The sequence below is a fragment of the Herpailurus yagouaroundi genome, unplaced genomic scaffold (assembly GCF_014898765.1).
Source record: "Herpailurus yagouaroundi ecotype Mexico unplaced genomic scaffold, PumYag 142, whole genome shotgun sequence".
NCBI classification, from domain to species: Eukaryota; Metazoa; Chordata; class Mammalia; order Carnivora; family Felidae; genus Herpailurus; species Herpailurus yagouaroundi.
The window spans coordinates 39,186,417-39,199,632 of NW_024412397.1; the positions used below are offsets into that span (position 1 = coordinate 39,186,417).

The following is a 13,216-nucleotide window of genomic DNA, read 5'->3' on the forward strand; positions in this document are numbered from 1 at the left end:
CCTTGGACTCTCTCTCTCTCAAATGGAAAAAAAAAAAGAAAGAAACCATTGCCTAAAGCAGAGTCATAAAGGTTTGCACCTATGTCTTTTTGTAATAGTGTTCTAGACTTAGCACTTACTTTTAGGTTGTTCATCTATTTTGAGTTAATTTTTGGATATGTAATGAGATGGGTGTCTAGTTCATTTCTTTTGCATGTGCATATCCAGCTGTCCTTGCACCGTTTGTTGAAGAATATTCTTTCCCCAATTACATTGGCTTGGCACCTTTGTCAAAAATCATTTGACTATAGATGTATATTTACTTGTGGATATTCAGTTCTACACCATTGTTGTATATGTCTGTCTTTAAGCTAGTTCCATGCTGTCTTGATTCTTGTACCTTTGTAATAAGATTTAACATTAAGAAGTATGATTTATCCAAGTTTAACTTTGTTTTTTAGATTGGTTTGGCTTTTCTGAGTCCCTTGAATTTCCATATGAGTTTTAGGATCAACTTGCCAGTTTCTAAAAGGAAAAATAAAAAAGGCAGTTGGAATTTTGATATAAATTGTGTTGAATCTGTAGATTAACTTTGGGAGTATGGCCATCTTAACAATATTGCCTTCCACTCCAGGAACCTGGAATATCCTTACATTTATTTGTCTTTTTTTTTTTTTTTTAAAGAATTTTAGCTCTACTGAAGTAAATTGACATACATACTTAAAAGATATTTAAAATGTACATCCTGGTAATTTGATATATGTATACATTGTGAGAGGATTCCTCCCATCTAGTTAATTAACACATCCATCAGGTCACGTATTTATCTGTGTGTGTGTGTGTGTGTGTGTGTGTGTGTGTGTGTGTGACATAAGAAAACAGTTAAGTCCTATTACCTTAGCAAATTTCAATGATATGATACAGTATTATCAACCATGGTCACCATATTTTACATTAGATCCTTAAACCTTATTCATATTATACCTAGAAACTTGTACCCTTTAACTAACTTCCCTATTTTTTCTATATCCCAGACCCTGACAACCACTTTTCTGGTTTCTTTTTCCCTTTGTCTCTATGAATTAGATTTTATTTTTAGGATTCCACATAAAAATGATAACATGTAGTATTTGTCTTTGTCTGGTTATTTCATTTAGCATGATGCCCTCCAGGTCCACCTATGTTGTCACAAATGGCAGGATTTCCTTCTTTTTCATGGTTGAGTAATATTCCTGTGTATATGTGTGTGTGTGTGTGTGTGTGTGTGTGTGTGTGTGTGTGTGTGTCTATGCACTCATCTTTTGATGAACTTAGGTTGTTTCTATATCTCGGCTATTGTGAATAATGTTGCAGTGAACACTGAGTCCAGATATCTTTCTGATATTTTATCTTCATTTCTCTTGCATACACAGAAATGGGATTACTGGGTCACATGGCAGTTCTACTTTTAATTTTTTGATGAATGTCTATGTTGTTTTTTTTATAGTGGGTGCATCAATTTACGTTTCTACCAACAGTGAACAAGGGTTCTGTTTTATCCACTTCCTTGTCAACACTTGCTATTTCTTGTCTTTTTGATGATAACCATTCTAACAGGTGTGAAGTGATATCTCACTGTAGTTTTGATTTGCATTTCCCTGATGATCAGTGAGGTTGAGCACCTTCATGTACCTGTTGGCCATTTGGATGTATTCTTTGGGCAAATATCTATTCAGATCCTTTGCCCCTTTTTCAATTGGATTGTTTGGTTTTTGCTGTTGAGTTGTATGAGTTCTTTACATCATTTGGGTATTAACCTCTTATCAGATGTATGGTTTGCACATATTTTCTACCGCTCTGTAGATTGCCTTCTATTTTGATTGTTTCATTTGCTGTGCAGAAGGTTTTTAGTTTGATGTAGTCACATTTGTTTATTTTTTCTTTATTTGCCTTTGCTTTTTGTGCCATATCCAAAAGCTCATTGCCAAGATTAATGCCAAGGATTTTTCCCACTCTGTTTTCTTTTAGGAGTTTTATGGTTTCATGTCCTATGTTAAAGTCTTTAATCCATTTTGAGTTGATATTTGTGTATGGTGTAAGGTAGAAGTTTGTCTTTTTTATTTCAATGGTATTTTGAAGTTCTCATTGTATATGTCATTTCTTCCCTTAAGTTTATTACTGATTATTTTATTCTTTTTGATGGTATTGTAAAAGGAATTGTTTTTAATTTTTTTTAATGTTTATTTATTTATTTTTGAGAGAGACAGAGTGTGAGTGCGGGAGGAGCAGAGAGAGTGGGAGACACAGAATCTGAAACAGGCTCCAGGCTCTGAGCTGTCAGCACAGAGCTTGATGTGGGGCTTGAACTTGTGAGATGTGAGATAATGACCTGAGCTGAAGTTGGTCACTTAACTGAGCCATCCAGGTGCCCCTATTTTCTTAATTTCATTTTCAGATTTTTCATTGCTATTTTATCAAACCTCATCTGACTATGTATATTTTTAACTTTATTTATTTTGAGAGAGAGAGAAGGAGAAAGCACAAGCAAGGGGCGGGGGGGCAGAGAGAGGGTTAGAGAGATTCCCAAGCAGACTCTGCAGTGCACAGCCTGATGCTGGGCTTGAACTCACGAACTGTGAGATCATGATCTGAGCTGAAACCAAGAGTTGAATGCTTCACCGACTGAGCCATCCAGGTGCCTGACTATATTGATCTTCTATCCTGGAACCTTGCTAAACTCCTTTTCCCCCAATGTCATGATTTTTATTACTTTTTTTTCTTAATTTCTTTGGCTAGAAACTCCACTACAGTATTGAATGGAGTGGCAAGAGAATACTCTCTTGTCTTCCTTAGGATAAGAGAAAATTAAGTATAATGTTAACAGTTGTTTTTTGTAGATGTCCTTTATTAGTTAAGGAAGTTTTTTCTATTCCTAGTTTACTGAGATTTTTTTTTTCATGAAAGTGTGTTGAATTTTTGTCAGATGCTTTCCCTGTATCTATTTATATGATCATATGTTCTCCCTTTATTAACATGAAGCCATGAAGCAGTACATTGATTTTTTTATATGTTGAGTCAGCTCTGTATTCCTGTGATAAATCCCACATGATCATGGTATTTATCTTTTTTATATACTGCTAGATTTGGTCTGCTAATATTTTGTTGGGGATTTTTGTATCTAGATTCATAAGAGATACTCATCTTTAGTTTCATTTTCTTATGATGTTATCGCATAGTTTTTTTTTTTTTAATTTTTTTTCAACGTTTATTTATTTTTGGGACAGAGAGAGACAGAGCATGAACGGGGGAGGGGCAGAGAGAGAGAGGGAGACACAGAATCAGAAATAGGCTCCAGGCTCTGAGCCATCAGCCCAGAGCCTGACGCGGGGCTCGAACTCACGGACCGCGAGATCGTGACCTGGCTGAAGTCGGACGCTTAACCGACTGTGCCACCCAGGCGCCCCTGTTATCGCATAGTTTTGATATGAGGGTAATAATGACCTTAAGGAGTCATTGTCAGGTATTTCCCCTTCTGTTTTTTAGAAGAGGATATGAAGGGATGGTGTTAATTTTTTTTTAAACATTTAGTAGAGTTCACCAGTGATGCCATATGGTCCTGTGCTCTTTGTGGGCATTTGAAAACATTAAAAATTTTACTATTAATCTTTGTATTTATTATAGGAATATTCAGATTTTCTACTTTTTTCTTGAGCCAGTTGTGGTAGTTTGTGTTTTTCCCAGTAATTTTTTCACTTTCAACTATATTATCTAATTTTTTTGTAAATAGCTATTCATGGTACATCTTATAATTCTTTTTATTTATGTGGGTTGGTGGCAGTGTCCTGTTTTTAATTATTTTAGTAATTTGAGTATTCTCTCTTTTTGAAATTGGTCAACCTAGTCATATATTTATCAGCGTTTTTGATCTTTTCTATGAATCAACTTTTGGCTTCATTGATTTTCTCTTGCTTTGCTGTACTCAATTTCATTTATTTCTGCTTTTCTTCCATTTAGTTTGCTTTGTTTTTATAGCTACTTATGGAGAAGATTAGGTGTTATTTGTTTGAGACCATTCTTATTTAAATGTAGGCATTTACCACAATAAGTTTTTTTCAAGGTACTTTTTTGCTTTATCACATTAGTTTTGATATGTTTTGTTTTTGTTTCCATTCAACTCATTATTGAGGACTGTGTTGTTTTATTTTCCACATATTTGTCAGTTTTGAAAATTTGTAATTGATTTCTAATTTTTTGTTTATTTATTTATTTTAAGAGAGAGAGAGAGAGAGAGACAGAGAGAGAGGGAGAGAGAGAATCTGAAGGAGGCTTTACACTGTCAGCACAGAGCCTGACATGGGGCTTGAACTCACAAACTGTGAAATCATGACCTGAGCCAAAATCAAGGATCAGAATGCTTAACTGACTGAGCCACCCAGGTGCCCCTGATTTCTAATTTTTTATATTGTGGTTGTAGAACATACCTTCTATGCTTTCAGTCATCTTTAATTTATGGAGACTTATTTTGTGGCCTAGCATATGGCTTATAATGGAGAATATTGTACATACACTTGAATATCTATTTTTGCTGTTGTTGGGTGGGGTCCTCTGTAGATGTTTCTCAGATTTGGTTGGCCTATAATGTTTTTCAAGTTGTATATTTATTTGCTGGTCTTCTGTCTAGTTCTTTCCATTATTAAAAGTTGAGTGTTGAAATCTCCAATTATTATTTTTGAGTTATCTATTATATACTTCAATTCTGTTCATTTTTTCTTTTTGTATTTTGTGGTTCTGTTGCTTAGCATATGTATATGTTAATAATTGTTATACATTACTTAAAATTTTTTAATGTCTATTTATTTTTGAGAGAGAGAGAGAGAGAGTGGGGGAAGAGAAGAAAGAGAGAGAAACACAGAATGTGAAGCAGACTCCAGGCTCTCAGCAGTCAGCACAGAGCCCCGTGTAGGGCTCAAACTCACAAGCTGTGAGATCATGACCTGTGCCAAAATCAATACTTAACCAAATGAGCCATCCAAGTGACCCCATATATTACATTTTTTAAAAAGTTTATTTATTTGAAGAGAGAGAGAGAGGGAGAGAGAGAGAGAGAAAGAGAGAGAGTGAGTCTGGGTAGGGAGGGGCAGAGAGAGATAGGGAAAGAGAGAATCCCCAGCAGGTTCTACAGTGTTAGTGTGGAGCTGGACATGGAGCTCAATCTCATGAACTGTGAGATCATGACCTGAGCTGAAATCAAGAGTCAGATGCTTAAACCACTGAGCCACCCAGGCGCCCCTAATTGTTATGTATTCTTGAAGGATTGACACTTTTATCGTTATAAAAATGTCCTTCTTTGTTTCTAGTAATAATGTTTATCACAAATTCTATTTGGTCTATTACGAGTATAACTTATCTTTTGCTTTCTGTTTGCATGCTATATCTTTTTCCATGCTTTCACTGTCAGCATTTTGTGTAGGAATGTAAAGTGTGTCTCTTGTAGATATACTTTTGGGTGATTTGTAAAATCCTTTCTGCCAAGGTCTGTCTTTTAATTGTTGTTTTTTAATCCATTTACATTTAATGCCACTACTGATAAAAAAGAACTTATTTCTGCTATTTTACTATCAATTTCTTCTTTACTGTCTTCATTTGTGTTCAATAGTTACTTTCCTGGGTACCATTTTAATTTCTTTTTTTAAAACTGTATTTTTGTGTTATTTTCTTAATGGTTTCTGTGGGGATTGCCATCAGTTTCTTACTATATAACAACATAGTAGGGGGGCCTGGGTGGCTCAGTTGGTTAAGCATCTGACTCTTGGTTTCAGCTCAGGTCATGATTTCATGGTTTTGTGAGTTCAAGCCCCATGTGGGCTCCATGCTGACAAGTGCAGAGCCTGCTTGAGCTTCTCATTCTCTCTTTCTTTCTTCCTCTCTCTCTGCCCCTCCCCTGCTCATGCTGTCTCTGTCTCTTTCAAAATTATTAAACATAAAAAAATAAAATATATATATATATATATATATATAATATATATATAATACAATATAGTTAGGACTTTTACAAACATAATTTGAATAGTATATAAAACTTTGCTCCTCAAGAGTCTTACCCCTTATGCTGTTACGGCCACAAATTGTACCTCTAGACATAGTGTCTCCATCAACATACATTTATAATTACTGTTTTATGCAGTTGTATTTTAAATTAGGTAGATGAAAAAAATTACAAACAAAAAATGCTTTTTCTGTACCTCTTTTTTTATATGTATTTATATAGCTACCTTTACCACAGCTCTTTATTTTTTCATGTGGATTAAAGTTACTGTCTAGATTCCTCTCATTTAATCCTAAAGAACTCTCTTCACTTTTTATTTTAGGTCAGATATGCTAGGAACAAATTCTTTGAGTTTTGGTTTATCTAAGAACATTTTAATGTCTTCATTTTTTAAAGGATAGTTTTGCTGGGTATAGAGTCTGGTTGACTTTTTTTTCCCTTTAGCACTTTGAATATATGGTTTTAGGCTTTCCTGGTTTCTGATTAGAAATCAATTATTTGTCTTACTAGGATCTCTTGTTTATTATGAGTTACTTCTTTCTTATGGTTTTCAGTATTTTCTCTTTGTCATTGCTGCCCAGTTTGATTTGGTTTCTTGGTGTCTTAGTCTGCTTGGGCTGTCATGACTAAATACTATGGACTTTGTGGCTTAAACAACAAAATATTATTTTCTCACAATTCTGGATACTGAAATTCGAAGATCAAGGTACTAGCTTAGTTTCTAGTGAGAATTTCCTTCTTAGCTTATAGATGGCCTCCTTCTTGCATGGTGGGAAAAGATAGCACATGCTGTCTGATCTCTCTTCTTATGAGGGCACTAATGTCATCATAAAGTTCCTACCCTCATGACCTCATCTTATTCTAATTACCTTTCAAAGGCCCCATCTCTAAATATAATCACATGGGTGTTAGAGCTTTAGCATATGAATTTGGGGCAGACACATCTACTAGGTGTGGATCTATCTGAATTTAACCTATTTGGAGTTGAGTGAAATTTCTGATTACATACATTCCATTTTTTCACCAAATATGGAAAGTTTCCCCCCATGATTTCTTCAGATATTCTTTGTGCCCTTTTCTCAGTTCTTTTAGTCTGGGATTCCCATTATGCATTTGTTTGTATGCTTGATGATGTCCCACAGCTCTCTAAGGTTCTGATCATTTTTCTTTATTTTTTCCTTTTGTTTCTCAGAATGGATAATTCTGTCAAGTTTATGTTCAGTGATTCTTTTTTCTGCCTGCTCAAATAGCTTCTGTCTTTTCTTCTCCTTTCTTCTGTCAAGCTCCTCTACTGAATTGTTCATTTTAGCAATGCTACCTTTCAAATCCAAAATTTTTCTTTGTTCCTTTCTTAAAATAGTCTGTCTCATTATTGATATTTCCAGTTGGTGTGATATTGTCCTTATATTTTTCTTTGGTTCTTCATACATTATCTTCATTCTTTAACTACGTGTAAATATTTTTAAAAGCTGATTTATTTTTTTTCCTAGTAAATCCAGTAACTGGATAACAGTTTCCTCTGAGATAGTTTCTATTGATTGCTTTTATTCTTGTGTATGGGCAATACTTTTTTGTTTCTTCGAATGTCAATTTCAACATCTTACTGAAAAATGGACATTTTAAATAACATTATATGGGAATTCTGGAAATGAGATTCTCTTCTTTTTCCAGGGCTTGTTGTTGATGCTTTTTATGGTTATAGATGTTTTTTGTTTAGTGGATTTTTAAAATTAATTCTGTAAAGTCTATGTTGCTTGTCAGATGCAGCCACTAAAGTATTTTTTCAGCTTAATAAAAAAGAATGGTTTCCTTAAATTTCTGGAACCAGCATTTGCTAAGGGGCTCTCTGTGTTAGGGTAGACCTTTGACACTCAGCCAGTTTGCTTACAGCTCTTCCCTAGACTTTATTTCCTGCTTGTGCAAAGTCTCAAAGTCAGTTAGAGGTGAGACCTTAGGGCCTTCTTAGACTTTTTTGAGTGTGCGCATGCCTCTATGCATGTGTGTGTTGTTTTGGATTCCTAGGGAATATGTTAGAGCCTTTCAAAACTTTGTGGATGTCTTTTTCCCTAGTTTTTACTTGTAGGCTTTTGTTTAGTCTATTGTTTGAATCAAACGCTACTCACTGTTGTAGGCAGCTGTGAAGATAAAACATTTTCCTGTAATTGTTTTCCATAAATGCTCATGAGGTGAAGGCTTTTCACACTGGGTGAGTTCCAAGTCAGGTCAACTTCAGACAGCTTGTTAAGTGGGGTCTTCCAGGGAACCACTAGACAGGTAAAATAATGTGAGTATTCTTTGGGGCAAAAGCTTTGAAAAAGCTCAGGTTTCATTCTCTTCCCTCCGGTGGCTAACAGGCAGCTGTAATAATGTGGGCTGTTATTTTTCAAGGCTAAAGCAGAGCAACACATTAGGAGATGGAACTAGACCAAGTTAAAACACCATAAATTCCACTGTTCTTTTCAATATTTAGCTCCTTTTCTGTGATAAGTGCTTGCTGGGTTTTTAAGGCTTTGATGAGCTTCCGGTATTTTTTAAAAGCGGATTCTGACAATTTTACCCATTCTTTCATGGCTTTTAAGAACAGATTTTCAGAGGTTCTTACTCTGGCCTTATAGTTTTGATGTCACTTCTGTACACTGAATTTAAATCGTACAATTTAAGCTCCCTGCCAAAAGTTTTGGGTATTGGGCTGGAACTTTAGTTCAGGATCACTCTAAAAGGGCAAGCAAACTGGCAGGATGCTATTCACTGAATAATGCAAGGCAATTTTCCAAGCATCATCCACTCTCTTCATTGTTACATGGTGTTGTACTGTTGAGTTGCTCAGATTCACTCTGTGAGGTTGTGTGTTTCCCAAAGGATTTTTAAACTTTAATAAAAAAGTCTTAATTGCATTACCTTCCCAAATGAGGATATAGTCAAAAAGTATTATGATTGAAGTTAAAATAAATATTACCATTCACACTGAGATATCCCATATCAACATATGTTGAGAAGATACTTTTCCTTAGTAAAAGTGTTTACTTCTTTATTTTCACAACAAAAATTCTTTTTTTTAAAAATATTTATTTATTTTTGAGACAGAGAGAGACAGAGTATGAGTAGGGAAGGGGCAGAGAGAGAGGGAGACACAGAATGTGAAGCAGGCTCCAGGCTCTGAGCTGTCAGCACAGAGCCCGACGCGGGGCTTGAACTCTCGAACTGTGAGATCATGACCTGAGCCAAAGTCAGACGTTTAACCGACTGAGCCACTCAGGCACCCCCAAAAATTCTTAAAGTAACATTTTATATGATTTGGAAGTATGATGATTTTTTATTTTAATTAGCACTTAAAACTGGATAATTCAAAATTACATTAGTATTAGATTAATATTAATTAATATATTGATGTCATCCAAAAATATTTCATTCATTTATAGTTATAATGCTGGGTGGTGACATAGAACAGATATGTGTTAATAATTTCAAATATATAACAGAACCTCACTCAGGTTGTCAAAAGTATATTATGTAATAATTTGATTATATATATTTATTTGTATAAATATATGTATGCATATATACAGTGTGTATACATACGTACAAAGACATAAACACATACATATATTCATAGATGTAAAATCCTAGGTTAGAGATTATTGGAGTTTTAAATAAAATATTTATCTCAGGGAGTACCTTATCCAGATTGAAAGAGAAAATATATATACTTTAACATCAGAACCATAATAAAGTAATGGATTAATTAAATGACAGGTGATATTATATTCTTAACCTCATTAACAGATTGAGGCCTTTGATTCTGGAAGGAAGGTCAGGATTGAGGATAGCATGATAAAATGTAGTTTGGATGATTAATAACTCTTGAGCATTTTCTATATTGTAAAATACTATAAAACTCCATTCTTTTTATAAATCCTACCTAAATTGTATTGCGGGCACAATGTCTGACAGAGAAAACATATAGTTTTGATATATGATATGTTTATGATAATTGTCTATATGGCATTGATATTTCCCCTTAATGGCTTACCCAGTGCTTGAATTAGTAACCTGTTTAGATGTTTAAAACTAGATAAATATTATAGAACACTAGCCAGCAATGTATCAAGAATAATAACCATTTTAGTTGCGACAAAGACGGCAGGCTTTATCTTCAGAGATTATTGACGCTTATTGACATTTGGCTACAAATGAACAATCTTAGAATTTTTCTTTTAATTATTATTTAGAATGTAAACTACACGTTTCATAAAGTTTGTAATTGACAAAAGTTAATTTTACTTTGATATTTTCCTAGTGAAGTTATTTTATTTTTCCTAGAGTGCTTAAAAATAGCTTGACGTGTTAGAAAATACAAAACCTATCTTCCTTTATTCAACAAGAATATTTGAGCACAGAATAATGGCCTCAAAAGATGTCCTCATCCTGATCTCCAGAATCTGTGAATATGTTAAGGCAAAAGGGACTTTAAAGATGTGATTTAGGATTATAAAATAAGAAGAGTATCTTGAATGGTGGGCCCAAGGGTTTTTATATGAGGGAGGCAGAGGGCTAGAGGTAAAGAAGGAGTTGTGAAGACGGAAGCAGAGTTTGGAATGATGCACTTTGAAGATCTAAGAACACATCATGAACCCAGGAGTACAGGTGTCCTTTAAAAGCTGGAAAAGCCAAAAAAAAAAAAAAAAAAAAAGATTCTCCCTGAGACCTTCGAGATGGAACCTGAAGAAATTGTGGGTGGGGTGAAGTGAAAGAAGAAGCATGTACAAAGACTAAGAAACAAGAGAGAAAATAGATTAAGAATTGAAAAAAGAGGAGTGCCTAGGTGGCACAGACGCTTAAGCATCCTACTCTTGATTTGCTCTCAGGTTATATAATCTTACAGTTCATGGGTTCAAGCCCCATTTCGGTCTCCACACTGACAATGTAGAGCCTGCTTGGGATTCTCTCTCTCCACACCTCCCCTGCTCTCTCTGTTTCTCTCTCTCTCTCCCCTTCTCAAAATAAGTAAACTTAAAAAAGAAGTATTGAGAAAAGAATGGCATGGCTGGAGAGTAGAATAAAATGGGGAGACTTGCGACAGACACTGTTCAAGATTTCACAGGGCCAAACCATGAATGCTTTGGCAGTTCATATTGATAAGTATGTATTTTACTTAAGTGTGTATTAAGTATAAAATGTAGCTAAATGTCCTTTATTCTGTTGAGGAAGTCTCCTTTAATTTATGCTTTTCTGACAATTGTTATTAGGAATGGATATTAGATTTTTCAAATGCTTTTTTGTGTTATTAGGTGAGCATATTGTCCCTTAGTTTGTTAATATGGCAGACTGACATTGACTGACATTGATTTTGAAATATTAAACCTACCTTGCATTCCCATCTTCCACAGTGTTAACATGGTTTATCTTTTTCTACTCTTTTACTGGAAAACTTTTTGTGACTTTAAATGTAAAGTGCATTTCTTGTAAGTAAGCATATAGTTGGGTGTTGCTCTTTAAATACATAGCTTCCTTTCAATTAGGTATTCACTACATTTATACATAATGTGATTGGCGTTAAGTTTATTATCTTGCTGTTTGTTTTCTATCTGTCCAGTCTGTTCTTTGTTCTTTTTACCCTTTTTCTGCATTTTTGAAGTAATTACATATTAGTAGTTGCATTAGAGCTTATAGTGTACATCTTTAACTTATCAAAGTACGTTAACTTATCTATTAACTTCAAGAATTATACCATTTGTATAGCTAAGAAGCTTATAATATTATACTTTCAATTCCCCCTCCTGACTTTTATGCTATCATAGATTTTCTCTATAGATATGTGATAAACCTCATAATACAGCATTTTGTTCATATATCAATAATCTGCAAAGATGTTTACATAATAAGAAAAATATTCTAATATATTTACCCATGTGGTCATCACTTGTACTCTTCACTCCTTTTTATAGATCCATATTTCATTTGATATCATTTCCTTTTGCCCGAAAGACATTTCTGCCTGGAGGATATCAACATTTCTTGTAGTATAGGTCTGTTAGTAATGAATTCTTTTGGCTTTGTATGTCAGACAATGTATTTTGCCTTCATTTAAAAAGATACTGTAATTATATGTGTCTGTATATTTTTAATATACTTCAATTCTTTTTTTTATTTTAGAGAGAGAGTGAGCTCGAGGGAGGAAGGGGGACAGAGGGAGAGAAAGCATCTTAAGCAGGCTCCACTCTCAGTGTGGAGCCCAATATGGGGCTCGATCCCATGACCCCACCCGAGATCATGACCTGAGCTGAAATCAGGAGTCAGACGTTCAGCTGACTGAGCCACCGAGGAGCCCTTACGTGTCTATTTTTAACATTCCATTTTTTGTTTTCTATTTACCTTGTTCTTTTTTAATGTTCCCTTCCCTACTACCTTGACATTTTAAATTATTTTTTTCTACTCACCTTTTCCTTTTGCTGATTTGGAATTTATACACTAGATTTATCTTAGTGATTGCCATTTAAATTTGATCATGCATAATTATTATATTCTACACCTTGACCTTCCTGCCTACCATATTGGACATGAATTACAGTCTTTTGTTATCGAGGGTTTGGTTTATAGCCTTTTATCTTTTGAACCCCAGAATGTAGACCGTATTATTGTTCTTTTATGTAATTATTTCCTTAATGCATGTATTCTATATAACATATATTTATCTTTATTTTGTAGATCATGTTGCTTTTATACTATCTTCAAATTAATTAGTTTCTTTCTATTTTCTTATTCCAGTTTCTTAGGCTTTTTCTCTAGAGACATTTTTTCTTCCTTAAATTAGTGCTTTAGAAGTTCGTTTAGTTAAAATTCTTTGGGTGGTTAAGTTTCTTAATTTTCTAGCTGAAAATATTTTTACTTAGATCTGTTATTTTAACTTTTTAAATCCTTTTTTAAAAGGTCCTGGTGTTTTCCACGTTACATTGTACCTCCTGTTGAGAAATGTGCTATCACTCCTATTGTCCATTCTTTGTAGATGATCTCTTTTTTGAAAGTGTTCAGGTCTTTCTCTTTCTCTTTCCATGGTGTTCTACAGACTTACTACAGTGTATCTAAGTGGAGATTTAAAAATCATTAGCCTGTGGCACCTGGGTGGCTCCGTTGGTCCAGCATCTGACTTAAGCTCAGGTCATGATCTCACAGTTTGTGAGTTCAAGCCCCGTGATGGGCTTTGCGCTGACAATC

The 13,216-nt window shown here is 34.4% G+C and overlaps 1 protein-coding gene across 5 annotated transcripts in view; it reads left to right on the forward strand.

Annotated features, from left to right (window-relative positions):
• Window positions 1-13,216, forward strand: part of NOL4 (nucleolar protein 4) — a 428,346-nt gene that overhangs the window by 55,330 nt on the left and 359,800 nt on the right. The window lies entirely within an intron of this gene.